Below are 8,551 nucleotides of genomic sequence, written 5' to 3'. Positions count from 1 at the left end.
ATTTTATTTATCTGCTTATCATTTCATGAGTTGTGGGGTTATTTCCCCTTCTTGGCCCATAATGGTTAATATTGCCATAAGCATTCATGTACCAGTTTTTGTGGGAAGATACGTTTTCAGTTCTTTTGGGTAATTTCCTAGGAGTAGGGCTGATGAGTCACAAGGTAACTGTTTGTGACTCGATGAGCTACCAGATTTTTTTCCGAAGGATCTGCACTGTGTTATGCACCTGCCAGCAACATCCAACGGTCCAGTTTCTCTCCATCCCAACCAACACTTGTTAATATCTGTCTTTTATACTGCAGACATTCTGGTGGGTATGAAGTAGTATCCAGGCACTCTGCTATGGGATATGGGCATCTTAATTTGTGGCTAAAACCATAGCACCGTGGCATCTGCCCCCAAGGGCAAAGCATTTTACAGCAGGTTGATTTGCAGTCATTTGCTTGGTATTGTGTGCCGCTGCCTTTACCGTGGGAAGAAGTGGTGGCTATTTCATTCTGTGAGACAGACATTCCCACCCTTGACAACATGTCTGGATCCAGTGTGCATGGGATCAGGTATGTTCTCCGCCATCCGCCTGAGCCTCTCCAGGCCTTGACAGCCCTGGGGGTGACTTGGTAAGGACAGTCGTCCGTGACCTCAATCATGCAGAAGGAGTTGTACAATTGTGACGTCTGGAAGGGGACTTGCTGCTCGGCAAGCTGTCACCTCACCACAGGCCTGACCACCCGGGGTCCCGGAGCATCTGTGGTTCATTGTTCTTGGCTTTAATTATTCAGTTCAGTCATTGTCTGAGCTGTTCTCTGCCAAGATATTTGGGTTTGGAAATCTTTCATTATGGCTTTGAGCAAATGACATCACATCTCTCCAAGTTCTGCATGCATCGATCTCTTTAAGTTGTTAGTGAAGTTAGCCGTAGTTTCCTGGGCTGTTGGTTATGTTTGCTTATTGCTCCTCTCTAATTGGTATGGGTTTTCTTTCCTAATTTTTTTTGACAAATCCACCAACGTTCTAATTACTGGAATTCCTTCCAAAACAAAAAATAAATTCATTTTTTAAAATGAAATTCTCTTTTCCATCCAATTAGACTTTTCAGGATTTGGATTTAGCATACCTAGAAGAACAAAACCAGAAAGAAGGATACTTTAAATCTGATACATCTTTGCTTATGAAGTCCTTACTTTATTCTGGTTTTGGACCTACTGAATATTGTGCTTAGCTAACCACATTGCTAACCTCCCAATACTTGGTCTAGCAAGGACTAACTCCGTATATTTCCACAATGAAATAATCACATTCCCTAAGGAAGAATTAAAATCTGGCCATCCTAAGTCTTTACTTTTTTTAACCTAAAAAGTAGCTAACAGAGAGAGGGAGAGACAGAGTTAGAGATCTTTCATTCATTGTTTTTCTTCCCAAATGGCCACAGTGGCCAGGTATGGGCCAGGCTGAAGCCAAGAACTCCATCCTGGTCTCCCACGTGGGTGTCTGAGGGTCAACTTCTGCTGATTGCCAAGGTGTACCAGCAGAAAGCCGGCTCAGAAGTGGAGTGGCTGGGCCTCAAACTAGTATCCACATGAGATGCTGGTGTTGCAGGTGCCAGCTATGTCATCATGCATAATGCTGCTCCCAAGCTTTTTTTTTTTTTAATTAAAAATTTATTTTGAAAGTCAGAGAGAGAGATCTTTTGTCTGCTGGTTCATTTCCCCAGAATGATCACAACAGTCAGAGTTGGGTCAAGATAAAGCCAAGAGGCAGGATCTTCTTTGAGATTTCCCATGTGAGTAGCAGGAACACAAAACTCTGGGTCATCTTCTGTTGCTTCTCCCAAACACACTGGCGGGGAGCTGGACTGGAAATGGAACAACCAGGGTACAAACTGGTACCCATATTGGATGCTGCTATAATATAAGCAGCTTTACCTAACATTCCAGTGCCCAGGCCCCTGAGTCTTTGGTTTCTAATAAGGTAGTCTACGCAGGATTGAATTATGGCTTGGTCACTCTTCTAAAACAGAGTGGAGGCCAGTGCAATGGCTCAAATGGCTAATCCTCCACCTCCATGCCCTGGGATCTCATATGTGTGCTGGTTTGTGTCCTGGCTGTTGCACCTCCCATCCAGCTCCCTGCTTGTGGCCTGGCAAAGCAGTCGAGGATGGCCCAAAGCCTTAGGACTCTGCACCCGCATGGGAGACCTGGAAGAAGTTCCTGGCTCCTGGTTTTGGATTGATTCATCTGGGGGACTTTTGTTTAGGGTGGATGGAAGATCTTTCTGTTTCTCCTTTTCTCTGTAAATCTGTCTTTCCAATGAAATTAAATAAATAAGTCTTTAAAAAACTAGAAAAAAAAAGCCCCATGACCATATCCTGTGTTGTAGGTGAAGAAATGGTCACCATCCTTCAGGAAGCTTCTGTGGCAGGAAGCTCCTGTAAGCTCCTGTACAGCAGCTTACAGAGCACAGCAGCTCTTGGCTGCCCGAGCTGCACACACTGGGAGGTGTGGAACCGAGGAAGGGTCTGGCCTCTGGTGCTGTTGACTTGCCTCTGGATGTGCCAGGCTTTCTGTCCTGTAAGTGTGGGGTCCCGGCCCAGGTCACAGAGCACCAGGAAGCCTTAAGGGCCCTAACTAGGCTAATAATAGCTATGCAAATTCCACATGATAATGAACCCTTGAAAGATGCTTAGGGTAGGCAGGCATTTGGCTCAGGAGGCAAGACGCCCATATTGCACATGAGAGCATCTGGTTTGATTCCTAGCTCTGTTCCTGATTCCAGGTTCCTGCCAGTGCAAACCCTGGGAGTCAGTGGTAAGGGCTGGGTCCTTGTCCCCACATGGAAGGCCTGGATCGAGCCCCTGGCTCCTGTCCCAGCCATTGCAGACATTTGGGGGTGAACCAACGAATGGGAGCTCTCTGTGATTCTCGAACTTAAAATTTAAAAATTTAACTTAAAAAAGAAGAATCTATTAGAGTTCCTACTGATGCAATTGAACTGAAGCAGCTATAAAGTGAACATAGTATGATGACTCTTTGGATAAAATGTGTAGGAAAAGAAATGTTTCAGAATGTTTTCACCATGTGATATACTTTTTCCATTTTATACTTTTTCCCAAAAACCCCTGTAATCTATTTTACTTCCCTGATAATAATTTAAAAAGTCACCTAGTTCTGTTTAAGAAAAAAAAAAATTTAGGTCTTTGGCCTGAACTCAAATGCATGTTTAGAATTTTAAAAATTCGCAGCCAAGAGCACACATTTGAATGTGTTACTCGACAGGAAACCTTAAAAATAAGCAGTCTTTAATGGCGGAGGAGCAGGCCAAATGTCTGCTGTTGAAGCACCCGGGTGGCCCTAAATTCCAGGTCACAGGGCAGGTTGCCAGCGCGGAAGGATCAGCATGCGTCTTCCCCCTGCTGGAGAATACAGGAAAGTGCAGGCATCAGCCAGTGCCGCTGCTCCGGGGGAATGACCCTGGAGAAGCTAGGGCTTTAGAATTCTGCAGCGCTTGCAAAACCTCATTGCTCAAAACTTCTGGAAGAATCTTGCCTTGGAGCAACCAGATATGTAGCAGTCTTTGCACGCTCCTTATCTCCTTACTTTAAATATATAAAAAGATATTTCAAAAAGTGTGTGGAAAAAGGGTATGGTGTACCCCTCAAATGCCTGCAACAGCCTGAGGATCCTGCATCCACGTGGGAGACCCGGAAGAGCTCCTGGCTTTGGATTGGCTCAGCTCCAGCCGCTGCGGGCTTCCATGTTATATAAAACATAGATAAACTAAATTTGTGTGTTTTTCTCTTATTTTGTTGTTGTTCATTTCAATGCATTTATTTTCAATGTAGTCAACAGGCATGGAGACAGAGAAAGACAAAGCCCTTCCATTTGCTGGTTCACCCCCTAAAATGCCCACAACAACCAGGGTTGGCCCAGTCTGAAGTCAGAATCCTGAAATTTCTTCCCAATTTACATGGATGACAGGGACACCGGTCCCTGAACCATTGTTCCCAGGATGTGCATTAGTGGGAAGCTGGATCAGGAGTGCAGAACCAGGCATTCCTGCATGGGGTGTGGGCATCCTGTATGATGAGCTCATAACTGCTGTGCCGAACACCCACCTTCTCTTGTCTTTGGTTATAGTGGTAAATAACAATTAATTTTGCATCAACATAATATTGGGTGAACTTTCTGACGTCCCCTGGTGCATGCCTGCTTCCAGGGGGACTGTGTGTCTGGGCATGGTGGACAGTAGGGCCCTGAGCAGCTGTAGCATCCCAAGGGTACCTTATGTAAAGAGACATGGTGGTTGACTGCAGGACTGACCGAAACCTGCCAGCACCTGCAAACCTCCTTAACATGAGTTTCTTTTTTGCTGAGCAAAAACACTCCCAATAATGTACTCAGAACAAGATCACATCGGACACCCACAATGCTTACTTTCTTCTTCATGGGTTCATCTTCTCGCTTTTACTAGGTGCCTGTCACTTAGCTGTTTCTCAGGATGATTGTAGCAGTTGGCTTCTTGGCAATTACTTCTCAAGTAGTTTCTGAAAATAGTGCTTAATTGAATGCTTTGCCTGAGAGTGATTTTATGCCATTGTCTAGGATCGGGTTGCCTGTTGTGTTTTAGACAAGGTGCATTTGACAGCCCTTGCGGTTTATTTTCATTTCTCATTTTCTTACACATACCCGACCCTTCTCAAGGAACAGCCTTCACCTCCCACTCACCCGACACATCAGTTGATAGCACTGTGCTGGCTGTTGGAAGATAGTATTGCAATGCTTATTAGTGATTTTGTGTTCAGGTTGAAAATTGGTGAAATCGACTAAAAGATAGAGTCGCATTAGTGTTCATGAACTATGTTAGAAAACAAAGAGGACACTGCTGTGCTTGAGAATGGATAATGGGTTAAAAACGGAGTTTTTAGTAATCAGTCACTCTACTGCTTATGTGCAAACTCATGAGTGCAGAGGTTGCAAATAAGGCTTCCTTCTCTGCTCGCAGCTTCTGTGGAACAAAGATCAATCAGAGAAAAACCAGTTTAATTAAGGAAGAATGCACTAGTGTCCCTTAAAAATATGAGTCAGGGGAGCCAATTGGTTCAGTCCTTGGGTCCCTGAACCTACTTGGGAGACCCAGATGGGATTCCAGGCACCTGGCTTCTGCCTGGCCCTGCCCTAACCATTGCAGTCATTTGGGGAGTGAACTGGTGGATGGAAGATCTTCCTCTCTCTGCCTTCATTTATAATCTCACTTTTCAGGGGCCAGAGTGGTGGCATTTCATGCTAATCCTCCATCTGCAGGAACAACATCCCATACGGGAGTCAGTTCACATCCTGGCTGCTCCACTTCCAATTCAGCTCCCTGCTTATGGCCCGGGACATCAGTGGAAAGTGACTCAAATCCTGGGGCCCTTGCACCCACATGGGAAACCAAAAGGAAGCTTCTTGATTCTGGCTTCAGATCCACACAGCTCCTGCAATGGCAAGCATTTGGGGAGTGAACCAGTGGATGGAGATCTCTCTTTTCTCAGGTTCTCTCTATAAATCTGCATTTCCAATGAAAAATAATAAATCTTATTTAAAAAAAAAAAAAGGAAACAAGACCAAAAGAAAGCCATTGCCTTTCACATAAATGAACAAATCTATTTTTTTAAAAGGCATGGAAAATGCCTTATATGAAAAATTATTCATGAATTCCAGAAAGTTTTTACATAAAGATGAACTTGTGGCGTTTAGGCACAGTGCGATGTCTCAATTGGCTAACTCTCCACTTGCAAGTGCCAGGATTCCATATGGGTCCCAGTTTACATCCCGGATACTCTACTTCTGAACTAACACTCTGCTTGTGGCCTGGGAAGGCAATAGAGGATGACCTTGACACCCTGTACCCTTATGGGAGACCCAAAAGAAGCTCCTGGCTCCTGGCTTCAGATTGGCTCAGCTCTGGCCATTGCAGTCACTTGGGAAGTGAATCAGTGAGTGTAAGACATTTTGCTCTGTCTCTCCTTCTCTCTGTAAATATACCTTTCTTAGAACAAAGTATTTGGGGCCCGGCGGGGTGGTCTGGCGGCTAAAGTCCTCGCCAGGAATGCACTGGGAGCTATATGGCACAAGTTCTAATCCTGGCAGTTCCACTTCCCATCCAGCTCCCTGCTTGTGACCTGGCAAATTGGTCGAGGACGGCCCAGGGCCTTGGGACCCTGCACCAGAGTGGGAGACCTGGAAGTTCCTGGCTCCTGGGTCCGGATCGGCACAGCACTGGCTGTTGCGCTCACTTGAGGAGTGGATCGTTGGATGGAGGATCTTCCTCTCTGTCTCTCCTGCTCTTTGTATATCTGACTTTGTAATGAAAATAAAATAAATCTTTAAAAAAAGAGGCATTAAAAAAAGTATTTGCACCAAGATGAACTTGTGTTTTTATGTGTATAATTTTCTTTTCTTTTCTTTTTTTTTTTTATTGGCAGGCGAGAATAGCCCAAAGCCTTGGGACCCTGCACCCGCTTAAAAAAAAAAAAAAAAGCAAAGCAAAATGTATTCAAAATAGCAGCTAAGGTTTTTCCTACAGCACTTGCTTTTTATCTGAAGGTCTTGCTTCTAAGCAATAACTCAGCCCAACTCTTGTTTTTAGATGATTGTGAGATGACAAGATCACAGATGACAGTGTCATTCCTGCCATAAAGTGTGCTGAAGGAGAAAACTCTCTAAGCAATGGAATTTAACACTTTATTTAGCAATAGCATCGCCTACTAATTCATATTGAAATATAAAACCAATTCAGTTAAGAAAACATTCAGAGAAGAGGAAATGGGCCATGATAATGGTATGGCCATTCAATTACAGATTTTATGTTGTGAGGCATACACATTCATTTCTTCAATGTTTTATTAATGTTCTCAATAGCTCCAGTGGCAAATGTGAAGGAAGTCAGCTAAGAGGTGAGAACAATGAGGCAAGAGATTTTGTCACTGCCCGAGTTACACAGAGGGGGCAGAGAGAGGGGGCTTCACAGCAGCCTGCGGCTTGGGCTTCTCCTTCTCTGCTTTCTAGTAGTGTCTCTTGTTCTACCCAGCCTCTCCTGTTGAATTTCTTCAGGCCTCTTGCTCGGGCTCTTTCCTATATTTCTTTGTATTCATCTTTCTGGGTAATCTCATCTAGTTCTACAGATTCTCACATTCTAATGTGTATCTCTTGTCCAGTTGTCTGTCCTAAGTTCCACATAAACTCATCCATTCTTTACCCACTGGCCATCCTCACTTCAGTCACTTCATTACCAAGTCTGTTCTTTCTAACCCCTAAACATCCCATACTCTGTGTGTTCTTTCCATTCCCACTCCCCTTGCCTTTATTCAGGCCACTCTTTTAAAAGAAAGCACATCTACACAGAGAAGAACAGACAGAAGGATTTTCCGTCCTCTGATTCATTCCCCAAGAAGCCACAACGGCCGGAGCTGTGCCAATCCGAAGCCTGGAGCCAAGATTCTCTTCTGGGTCTCCCATGTGGGTATAGAGTCTCAAGGTTTTGGGCCATTCTCTGCTTTCCAGGCCACAAGCAGGGAGCTGGATGGGAAGCAGGGCAACTGAGATTAGAATCGACGCCCATATGGGATCCAGGTGCATGCAAGGCGAGGCCTTTTTACCACTAGGCTACTGTGTCAACCTGGGTCTTGGGATTTTAAGCATTTCCTGACCCCTCCTTGTTGGGCAGGAACCTAGGGGTAAAAGGTTGCCCATTGGTGGTCTCTTAACCAGTTAGGAAATGGCTGGGTAACTCTTTTGCTAGCCACTTGATGGTGTGGCCAAGATTTCAGCAGCCTTGGGTGGTCTAATTCCCTCCTCTTGGAATCCCACATCCTGCTTCTATATGGGTAAAGGGCAAGGATGTCTTCCAGGTACTTCCAGCTGAAATGGGGCATCGTTCAGATAAAGGGGCCCCTGGAGGTGCGGGGACCACAGAGTGATGGTCTGAATTATCCAAGTTGCTGTGACAGAGTTGATTGTCACACAAGGTTGCTTGTTTAGGGTCATTTGAAGACCCCCTGTGAAGTCTTCAGTTGAGTTAACCACGTGGCTCCAGTCTATAAATATTTTTCATGCTGCATGTTGGGCGCCAAGGAAAATGTTACCAGAAAACCTTGATGGGGTCTTTCCGCAGCTTAAAAGCCAGGAACCGGTTGCAGACAGAGAAGTTTTATTTGCAAAGTGACCAGGTAAGTGAGAAGAGAAGAGGAAAGGGGAAAGTACCTCTTGAGAGAGAGCTGCGAGGTGAGGTGCCTCTTGAAAGGAGACAGGGACAGACCCCCTGAATTGGAGTCTGTAAAATGGTGGTTTAAAAGTATTTGCATCCAGCATTTTTAAAAAGATTTATTTATTTTTATTGGAAAGTCAGATATACAGAGAGAAGGAAAGACAGAAAGATCTTTCGTCCCCTGACTCACTCCCCACAGCTGAATCAATTTGAAATCAGGAGCCAAGAGCTTCTTCCGGGTCTCTCATGTGGATACAGGGTCCCAAGGCTTGGCCATTCTCTACTGCTTCCCCAGACCACATGTATC

The sequence above is a fragment of the Ochotona curzoniae genome, unplaced genomic scaffold (genome assembly GCF_017591425.1).
Source record: "Ochotona curzoniae isolate NIBS_2020 unplaced genomic scaffold, NIBS_Ocur_1.0 contig_2688, whole genome shotgun sequence".
Taxonomy (NCBI): Eukaryota; Metazoa; Chordata; class Mammalia; order Lagomorpha; family Ochotonidae; genus Ochotona; species Ochotona curzoniae.
This window is presented reverse-complemented; position numbering follows the sequence as displayed.